At 38.5% G+C, this 11,089-nt stretch overlaps 1 non-coding gene and 2 pseudogenes across 3 annotated transcripts; all 3 read right to left on the bottom strand.

The window, feature by feature from the left end:
* Positions 1–1,615: 1,615 nt before the first annotated feature.
* LOC104734149 (L-type lectin-domain containing receptor kinase VI.2 pseudogene) lies at positions 1,616–4,238 on the bottom strand (annotated as a pseudogene). Its single transcript, XR_015578085.1, has one exon. The product of XR_015578085.1 is annotated as an L-type lectin-domain containing receptor kinase VI.2 pseudogene (transcript).
* Positions 4,239–5,488: 1,250 nt separating this feature from the next.
* LOC104734148 (lectin-domain containing receptor kinase VI.3 pseudogene) lies at positions 5,489–9,114 on the bottom strand (annotated as a pseudogene). The gene has a single exon (XR_015578068.1). The product of XR_015578068.1 is annotated as a lectin-domain containing receptor kinase VI.3 pseudogene (transcript).
* A 1,098-nt stretch (positions 9,115–10,212) lies between these two features.
* Positions 10,213–10,922, bottom strand: LOC104734144 (uncharacterized). The gene is made up of 2 exons (XR_015578069.1): positions 10,763–10,922; positions 10,213–10,513 (listed from the first exon to the last, which is right to left on the bottom strand). It is a non-coding gene; the product is annotated as an uncharacterized LOC104734144 (transcript).
* Between the last annotated feature and the right edge of the window lie 167 nt (positions 10,923–11,089).

Below are 11,089 nucleotides of genomic sequence, written 5' to 3'. Positions count from 1 at the left end.
GTACATTTTAGTATGTTTACAGATGTCTATATACATAATTATGTGTACAAATATATGTACATATTATTAACTTTACATATGTAATTTGTATAAAAACATTGCAGTACAAGCATATGTATAGACATTTGAAATCCTAAAAATTAAACAAATTTCATTTGTACATTTAATAATGTATACAGACATCTGTACATATAATAGTGTGTACAGACATTTGTACATTTAAAAAAATGTACAGATACAAAGATGTATATAATATATTTAAAAAATATTAAACAAAATTCATATCAAATTGTAAAGAAAAAAATATAAAACTTTTTTGTATCTAAGAAGTTTTCTAAAAATATATTATATTAACAATTATATAAAAAAATCAAGAAAAGAGAGAAAAAAGAGTAATGATATGAGATGTAATTAAATAGGATTATAAATAGCAAAAATGGGTTATAGAAATAACTGAACAGTAGTTTAGGTGGATTTTTCTAATTGTAAATAGTGAATGTATAGATTTTCAAATTAAATTTTAAAAATGTATGTTTTTGCCAATTATATCTTTACTTAATCACATTGTTGGATCAGGTTATGAAATATACCAACCGATTGGTTTTTCAATCCGACCGATTTGGTTCATCGTTTTTTGGCATAATTTGGTTTCGGTATGGCTTGATTGGTTAAACCGAAAACCGATTAGTTGCAGCAAATTTAAATGGGAGGGAAGACCGTATCACAATCAGGCTATAGCTCATCTAGATTCTATTGCCAAGTGGATTTGAAACATCATCAGATCACACAGAATATAATAGATAAGGTTAGAATATTATTTCACCGTCAGATGGGTTTGTGAACCGATCAAACGGCCGTGATCGTTTATCAAAGATAGCTCCGCTCCAGAAACAACAAAAAAAATTACATGCATCTTTCTATAATCATGGATCAAGAAACAGAGCGTTCTTCTCTCTATCTTCCCGAAATCACAAAACGATATCGCTGGAGATGGCCGCCACTTCGACCGCTGCTGCAGTAGCTCCCGGTATCCATTCCGGATCGGGTTGGTTTACAGAATCGAGTTTGGGCTTTTGCTTGTTTGGTTTATTTACTTATATGGCCCATTACATTATAGTGGCCTTTCCCGAAAATATTTAGAACCTACTCGTTATAGAATACTAAAATAAAATCATGACAGAAAACTAGTATTTTATATCGCATATACGACGGGATTCATTAGCCCTAATAGCAGGTTAAAAGGTTTTGTTATGGTTAAAGAGAGAGACCGTACAGAAAGATATACTGAGATTAGTATACACAATCACATAACTAAAAGTCTAAAGTCACCCACACAGACAAAGAATAAAAGAATAGTCACACACACTCGCACCGCGTGGGGATTTGGTTGAATGAACATTGTGAAGTCGCATTGAAAACGACGTCTCGTATCTCTTGTCACTGTTTCGTAATTAGGGAGGTCGTTGAATAATTGTTTGTTTTTTAGTTTATACTTGGATTACGACACACGTATCAAACAGTTTCAATGTCTTCAAATCATCATAGACAGACTCAATTGAATTGATTTGTAACATACATACTATATCCCCAAAATAAATAATCCTCGAGGAGGGTCTGTCTCAAATAATAAATAGATAGTATTAAATTATTAATGAATTGAATATATAGAACTGGTTGGTTCAACGATTAAAATGGACATGCTGCATAATCCGGATATAAAAAAAAACAAAACCGATGTCTATTTTTACTAAATTGCTAAACCAGTGTGATAAATGATAATCACTTATCCTAAAAAACTGATTATCAGAATATTTATTTTAATTAAAAAAAAGGAAAATTACAATGCGCCGCGCCGCCGCCCTATCCACTGCCACTGATACGAGAAATTGAAGAAGCGACAGAGCTCGACGAAACAAATCCTACAAACTTGGATCCGAATTCGTTCCTTGAAGGATTCGAATATCCCCAATCATCCTCAATCTCTGGAACATTCTCATCTCCGTTTAGATACCTAAGTACCACTCTCATCGACGGCCGAGACTCCGGGTTTTGGTGGCAACACAGCAATCCGACGGCGAGAGCAAGCTTTGCTTCTCCCCCATCGTAACCAGATCCAAGCCTCGGATCGATTGCGCCTAGAATCTCGCCGTTCGCGTGCAGCTCCATAACCCAATCGACCAAGAAGAAGCTACCGGAATCCGTTGGTTTTCTACCGGAGACGATCTCTAACAGCAAAACGCCGAACACGAAAACATCAGACGCGGTTGATGGTTTGCCGTTGCGGGAAAGCTCCGGCGCCAGGTACCCAATGGTTCCAACTAGCGCTGTTGTTTGCGATGATATCGTTCCGCGTTCGTAGAGCCTCGCCAGTCCAAAATCACCCAATCTAGGGTTCATGCTGGAGTCAATCAGCACATTGCTTGGTTTCACGTCTCTATGAATCACGATCTTTTGCCATTCTTCGTGAAGATACAACAAACCAGACGCGATTCCTTTGGTGATCTGAAAACGCACGTTCCACGACAATACGGCGCCGCTTCGTCTCGGTAAAGTGTAGAGCAGCGAGTCCAAGCTTCCGTTGGGGATATAGTCGTAAATTAGCAATAGATCGTTCTTGTGTTTGCACCATCCCTGGAGATTCACAAGATTCTTATGCCTTAGTCTCCCCAAGCTCTCGATCTCTGCCACAAACTCTCGAACACCTTGCATACTGTTCGGAGTTATCTTCTTCACTGCGATGGGATCTGAGTTTGGGAGCTTTCCTTTGAAAACGGTTCCGAATCCTCCGGTTCCGATAATCCTATTCTCCTTGAAACCATCAGTGGCAGCGTAGAGATCTCTGTATCTCAATCTGCGTGGATGATCGACTTCCCAGTCTTCTAGCATTTCTTCTTGTCCCAATCTCTTCTTGTACATGACGAAGAAGAAGAAGAGTAACACAAGCATGACCAGCATTACGGCTGATAAAGCCACGATCAGAACGATGACTTGAGAATCGAAGCCACTCTTCTTCGCCGTATTCGGCGGCGGAGGAGGAAGCTCCGAGAGGTTAAGCACGTCTGCCATTGGACGATCTCCGCCGCCGCTTGAGAAACTCCAACCCATCACGTAGTGAGCACTCGACTGATCTCTCCTCGTCGCTGCCGTGAATCCCACATACATTTCTTGTTGCACAATCTCCAACAGTTTTGGAACCTGTCGAGAGATCAAAGGCTTTGTGGGTTTAAACCCCAATCTCGCCGGATACACCGTGACGTTTAGCGTTTGTGTTGGTCCATCGTACTCCAAAAGTGCTTGAATCGGGTTGCCACTCTCTAGCTGGAAATCTTCTTTCTTGTTAGGGTCGTCATTGTTCTAATACACGACCGGCTCTTGGATGTCCGAAGTACGACTGTTGTAGTTCAGACCTATGTCGTTTCCTATTCTGTCAGTGTTGTCGTCTCTTGATCCTTGCACCGTGTCGAACTCCACCGCGAAGACGTGATTCCTAGGATCCCTATCGTTCTCTTTGTTGAGAACTCCCAAATACTGTGCGGAACCAGCATTGGGACGATAAGGCGTTGGAGATAGTGTGAACGTGAATCCGAAGCCTTTGTTGCTTGGGCTTGAAGGGATTATGACAAAGACGAAAGAAGTGCTGAAGGAACGAACCGTGACGTTTGTGGAACTTCTTCTACTAGTTTCCAGCTATCTCACGGGTTTGTGGTAGAAAGCTGTACCGGTAACGTTTGACTTTCGGTCAGTGAGTCTCAACAGTCCGTTGGGTTTGATCATTGCGGCTCCTTCCATCTGAATCTCTGATTGGTTTCCGCTAAAACCTCGGAAAGTAAACTCTGTTCTTGTTGTTGTTCTCTGAGCTCGAACATGGACGCTCAAAAACAGGAAAAGCTTTACCAAAAATGAGACTAAGACCATGGATCTTTGAGTGCCCATGGGTGAGCGAAATAAAGAATTAGATAAGGAGATCTAGATACTCTTGTTGAAATTTCTAGTGTAGAGATTTGCTTTTGTGGACATGCATGGGACCTTTAATTCGGTGATTGAGATGAAAAAATATCTAATTATGGAGTCAATGAAGAAGAAAATTATACCCCCACAAAAAAAAAAAAAAAAAGAGGAATCTTCTTCTTCGTTTCGGCTTAATGTTCACATCATCGTATACTGAAGATATGTGGCACACAATGTTTTAGTGAAATGTTAAACAAAGAAAAAAAATGAGTAATGTATTTTCTACAAATAATATGCTTTGTTGCCTGAACTTGTGTGTAGAAAGAGGTCCAACGTAACCATCACGCTGACTTTGACGAATTCCACGCTGACTTTAACTTCCTCAAGTTTTATATCTTTCTTTCGGGACAAGAAAACGATGAGCCGATGACTACCTAAAATAGTCTTATCTTATGGGACTTGGACATTTTATGTTTAAATCTTGAGATAAAGTGTTCAACCGGTATAAGTGTTCGGTTTTGATCATATGTTTACTCGTTTGATCTTCTAAATGACATAAGAATAATTAGACTCTGGTTTGAGATACCCTAATTGTTTATAAGATTGTTTTTAATCTGGATTTAAGGAAAAAAATACAGAACAAAACAAAAATAGATGTCACTTTCACAAGGATAACATGCTGTAACATTAAGATGTCAATATTAATTATTGAATAATGTATGTGTCATAGCGCTGCCTCATGGGTAACTTGTAACAGAAATAGACAACCCAACTAATTTATTTTTTTTGTTCGTTTGAAAGCTAAACGAATTTATTGGTGAATGGGTGACTCAGATAATAATTTTGTATCATTGAATTCGATTTTAATTATTAATCCAACACGCGTCTTAGAAATTTACAGTTATAAAAATAACATTAGTTTTTGACCAAAAAAATAAAATAAAATAAAGAATAACATTAGTTATTCTTATTAAGAGCACACCTTTACCTTAAAGCCATGGCAGAACAGTTGGGCTGTTCTTACCCAATAAATTGATAAATTTATTGAACAATGTATTTAGAACACATTTTTTGGTCTTAAATAAGAACAGATTTTAGGAATGTTCTTTATCTACGTGGCATGACGAGAATGGTTGAGATTTTTTTCAATCGAGAATATATGAAATAAATTTGGACATTAAAAATGTTTGTGTGCTTTAATAAATTAAGTAATATGTTTGTTTGATTTTTTTTTCTTTTATTTATTGAAAATGTTTTTTTGTTTCATAAAAATTTGGTATTATATTTTGAATTTTAGTATAAGTTTTTTAAGTTTGCAATTTAAATGTTATTTTTTAAAGTTTTTATAATTGTAATACGTTTAATATTATTATATTATTAAATCTTAGGATCTTAAAAATGTTCTTCCAATAACTAACTTCTTAACAAAGATGTAAACTACTGATCTTATATTATTTTCATAATATTTTTATTCTAAGAAACACCAAAAACTGTTCCCCATTGTTTAACCGCTCTTTGCCATCTATTTATAGATTTTAGGTGATAAAGCAACCATATTATATCCATACCGTTAAAAACGCTGTTGGTCAAACGAGCCGTTATAAAATGTAAAGACCAAAAATACCATAACAAGTGAGAAACAAAACTAGTACTATTTACAAGACTCAAACTATGTGAAATTTGCACTATCTACCACTCATAACAGAACTCGAAGAAATCCTTGTAACGGAGAAAGATGCGACGGAGCTCGAAGCCCTATCGGATGAAACATATCCTTCAAACTTGGATCCAAATTCGCTTCTTGACGAAGAATCCGAGTATCCCCAATTGTCATCAATTTCAGGAACATCTTCATCTCCGTTCATATACCTAAGCACCGTTCTCATTGACGGTCGAGACGCTGGTCTTTGATGGCAACAATGCAATCCTATGGCAAGAGCAAGATTTGCTTCTCTGTCATCATAACCAGATCCGAGTCTCGGATCGACCGCACGAAGAATCTCATCACTCGCGTGCAATTCCATAACCCAATCGGCCAAGAAGAAGGTCCCAGAGTCTGTCGGTCTTCTCCCGGAGATGATCTCTAACAACAAAACGCCAAAAGCGAAAACATCAGACGCAGACGAAGATTTACCGTTGCGGGCCAGCTCTGGCGCCATATACCCAATCGTGCCCACGACTACTGTCGTGTTCGACTGCGATCCGCGTTCGTAAAGCCTCGCGAGACCAAAATCCCCCAATCTAGGGTTCATATCAGATTCAATCAGAACATTGCTCGGTTTCACATCTCTGTGAATAACGATCTGTTCCCATTCCTCGTGAAGATACAACAAGCCAGACGCGATTCCTTTAGCGATCTGAAAACGCACGTTCCAAGATAAAACTTGGCCGCTCCTTCTCGGTTTACTGTAGAGCAGCGAGTCCAAGCTTCCGTTGGGGATATAATCGTAAATCAACAAAAGATCGTTCTTGTGTTTGCACCATCCTTGAAGGTTGACCAGATTCTTATGCCTTAGCCTCCCCAAACTCTCGATCTCTGCTATGAACTCTCGAACACCTTGCATACTGTTCGGAGTTATCTTCTTCACTGCGATTTGATTCGACGGAGACGATGAGATGTCTCCTCTGAAAACGGTTCCGAATCCTCCGGTTCCGATAATCCTACTCTCCTTGAATCCATCAGTAGCAGCGTAGAGGTCTTTGTATCTGAGTCTGTGAGGATGATTGATCTCCCAGTCTTCGAGGATCTCTCCTTGTTGCAGTCGTTTCTTGTACTTGGAGAAGAAGAAGAGTAACGCAAGCAAGATCACTGTTACTCCCGATAGAGCTACGATCAGAGCGATGACCTGAGGATTGTACCCTCTCTTCTTCGCCGTATTCGGAGGCGCAGGAGGGAGCTCTGAGAGGTCAAGCATATCTGCAATTGGACGATCTCCGCCGCTTGAGAAACTCCAACCCATCACGTAATGAGCACTCGACTGATCTCTCCCCGTCGCTGCTGTGAATCCGACATACATCTCTTCTTGCACGATCTGCGACAACTTCGGAACTGGTAGTTGTGAGATCAAAGGCTTTATGGGTCTAGACTTGGATTTTGCCGGATAAATGGTGAAATTCAGAGTTTGGGATGGTCCGTCGTAATCCAAAAGTGCTCTGATCGGATCGCCGCTCTGAAGCCGGAAATCCTCTTTTCGATTAGGACCGTCGTTGTCGTAATACACGACAGGTTCTTGAAAATCTGATTTGAGACTGTTGAAGTTCAGACCGATGTGATTGCCTGAACTGTAAATACCGTCTTTGAATCCTTGTACCGTGTCGAATTCGACGGCGAAAACGTGATTCATCAAGTTCCCATCGTTGTCTTTGTTGAGGAGTCCCAAGAACTGCTCGGTTTCGGCTCCGGGGCGATTAGGTGTAGGAGATAGCGTGAACGTGAAGCCATAACCACCGTTGCTTGAGCTAGAAGGAATTATGACAAATACGAAAGATGTGCTGAATGAACGAACCGTGGTGTTTGTGGAACTTATATTATTAGTCTCTAGCAATCTCACTGGTTTGTCGTAGAAAGCTGTACCGATGACGTTTGGGTTTCGGTCAGTGAGCCTCAGTAGTCCGTTGGGTTTGATCGTCGCAGCTCCTTCAGTACTAATATCGGCCGATTGGCTTCCGTTAAAGCCTCGGAAAGTAAAGTCTGTTGTTGGAGACCTCTCCGTTGATGTTCTCTGAGCTCCAGCAGGGATGGTCAAAAGCACGAAGAGTATAATAAGTGAAATTATGGATCTACTAGTGTCCATGAATGATTGGTACACAGGAACAAAATAAAAAAACAAAGAGAAGCCGTTTGAAGGAGAAGAAGAAGAAGAAGCTGTTTCTTTGAGATTTCGTGATTAAGAGGTGTTCTCTTATAAGGAGACTGAACAAAAACGAAGAATTTATAAGTTTTAAACAAAGAAATAAATTGCGTTTGTTCGTCCTCTTCTCAAACTAATTCACATTTAGCGAGTATTGAAAAATATAATTTGTGGTCAATTTACAATAATTGACGAATATGTATGTATTATCAACCAAGAGGAATTAAGATATTTAAAGTTGTGGTGGGACCTAAAATACTGTTAATTAGCATTTCTTTTAGTTATAAGAAAGCAATGATTTGGATACTTAATTACGTTAATTCTGAAATCTATTTCTAAACCTCTGTATAATGAAATCAATTAGAATAAAGTCTTACTTGCAACAAGTATTATTGATGTTTTTTTATTCAATGAGTGATTTTGAAATACAATTATACAAACTAAATGTAAGAGATAATCTTTCAATTTACAAATTCATATTAAGATGTTTAATAATTTCAAAGAAGAAGATATCCAAATTTCATGTTTTATGTAGGAAGGATTCTTTTTCTTTTTGCTTAAAAGTCCTAACGCACATATGGCCATATGGGATGTCTTTGACAAATTCCACATACTTTGAATATGCATATATTTTATATTTTGTGGAGAACAAAAAAACAAAAAACAAATTGACTTTGGACTTTGTCACTTTGACATTGTGATTTAAAGTTTACAAAATAAGTAAGTTTTTTGCCCAAAAAAAGGAAAAAAAAAAAAAAAAAAGAGAGGACATGCAGTAAGTTTTCTTCCCTGGACTATCAATAATCTATCAATGATTAGTGGACTATATTAGTTCAAATACCGATTGATTACTTAAATCTTTGGGCTTAAACAGCTTTTTGTACTTCACCGTTATTACGACATATAATTATTATATTTAAATAACCATTTATGAGTTCAAATACCTTAATTCGATTAGTTACAAGTACGTAAACCCCTTATCAGTTTGACTTTGTACATGTTGTCCTAAGTTTCAATATATTTCGCTTTTGCGCATTTATTCATGATGTACTAGTAACTGAATCTATATACGAAGGTCACGTCATGTGGTCGCGTGAGATTGGAATACGTGGTTTAACCCTATCAGATCAGATAAGAAATCAAATCAAGTTTTTGATATACTTGTTGTTGTCACTGATGGCAAAAAAACATAAAATAAGAGAAATACTAAATTATTTGATTTCTTTAAAAAAAACTTGGGAGGTTGTCTAGTAGCGAAGATAGAGAGTGCCAGAATGAAACTTGAATTAGTTAATTAAGATGAAAAAAAAAAAAAAAAAAAGATAGAGAGAGAGTTAGAGCTTGAACAGTTGAATGTGTCAAAGTAAGGCCACTATCTACCACTGGTAAAAGATGTCGAAGAGATCCTTGTGAGAGACAAAGATGTGTGTGAGTGTGAGAGTGAGCTGGAAGCCCTATCGGACGAAACACATCCGACCAGTTTCGATCCTAAATCGATTCTTGAAGAATCTGAATAACCCATATTGTCGTGAATCTCAGGAACGTCATCGTCTCTGTTCAGGTACCTGAGCACCATTCTCATCGGCGGCCGAGATCCCGGTTTCTGGTGGCAACAGAGCAACCCGACGGCAAGAGCTAGCCTCACCTCTCCTTCGTCGTAACCACCAGATCCAAGTCTCGGATCGATCGCGCTTAGGATCTCGCCCCTCTCTTGCAGCTCCATAACCCAATCGGCTATGAAGAAGGTCCCCGAGTCCGTTGGTTTTCTCCCCGAGACGATCTCTAACAGCAAAACGCCAAACGCGAAAACGTCGGAAGCCGATGATGAGTTTCCGTTGCGTGCTAGCTTCGGCGCCATATACCCAATCGTCCCGACGACTACGGTGGTTCCTGATTGCGATCCACGTTCGTAAAGCCTCGCGAGCCCGAAATCTCCCAATCTAGGGTTCATATCTGAGTCAATCAGGACATTGCTAGGTTTCACGTCTCTGTGAATCTTTCTTCAAGTATAAACGTGGAGCTTTGGCCTCAGACTGACTGTAGAGAAATCTCAAAAGTTACAAGAAGAGAAAAATAAAATGAACAAAGCAGTTCAAGACTTAGAAAACAACACCGAAATCTCCTTTGGCTCAGAGACATAGAATCTTTTGTCATGTTCATAAAGCTGAACTTTTCTAAAATTGGTAATTTGTTTTTGATAATCTTTTCCCTTTATATTGTAGAAAATGGATTTGGACGATGCTTGAACGGAAAAAAGAGAGAAACCCAGCACAATTCGAAAAAAGGACTAGTAAACATCTGACTTGTACCTCCCTTGTTTTGACTCCATCACTTTCCTTTCGTTCTTTGCTCTTGACAATCAAGAGCAATGGAAAAAATCTACCATCAAAATCATTTCAGCAAATCAACACAATGCAACCAACATATAAATCACGCTGCGTCAGAAACAAAAATATAGCATAGAAGAACAAATGTTTATCACACAAATCAGAAGTTCCATTCAAAATCTTCTAAAACTATCACTAAGGAGATATGACGCATACCATAGGTCTGAGTAACGGAGAAGAGACCAAGGTAAATAACAAATCAAACATCCGAGAAGCAATTTAAACGAAGAAGAAGAGTAGCAGTAATCAAACTATGAGATTCAACACCAATTTAGCAGAAAAAAGCGGGCGATTCGTAGATTTTAGGCAAGGAGACGCCACTCGAGACTGTATTAAGAAAGAGCGAGCAGTACGAAACTAAATTTAGGAGTTAAGAGGATGAGAAGTGAAAAATCAAACACAGTCTTAACATAGATCGAACATTTCTAAACACAATCGGTACCTCTAACATAGAAACGTTCATCACTTATGATCAAAGATCGTCAAATCGTCGAACGTCAACTAAACCGAAAGCCAGAACAACGCAGAAGAGTGGAGATTCTACTCAATCGAAGAGAAACGAGAGTAGATTCTTACCGGTTGAATCGCTTTACAGTTGAATCCATGGTAGGCGCTAACGGCAAACGTTCAACGGGAACAAGACGACGGCACCGGAGAGAAAAATCGCCGACAGAGGAAAGGGGAAGATTTGAAATTAGGTTTACGAAGCGAATGATTTTGATTTGGGCCTTTCTACATTTTCTTAACAATAATAACAATAATAAATTGAAAAAGTTGTTGAGTAAAATTGCAATTTCCTAGTTTTAAAGGGGCTGAATAATAATTTATTTATTTTTAAAGGGGATGGCCTGAAAATTTTCTTGGAACATCTTCTTCGGCAATCTGGACAAGTAGTATTTTACG

Source organism: Camelina sativa, chromosome 13 (assembly GCF_030686135.1).
Source record: "Camelina sativa cultivar CO46 ecotype springtype chromosome 13, ASM3068613v1".
Lineage (NCBI taxonomy): Eukaryota > Viridiplantae > Streptophyta > Magnoliopsida > Brassicales > Brassicaceae > Camelina > Camelina sativa.
Note: the sequence above shows the minus strand (reverse complement) of the source record. Positions and strands in the feature narration are given on the sequence as shown.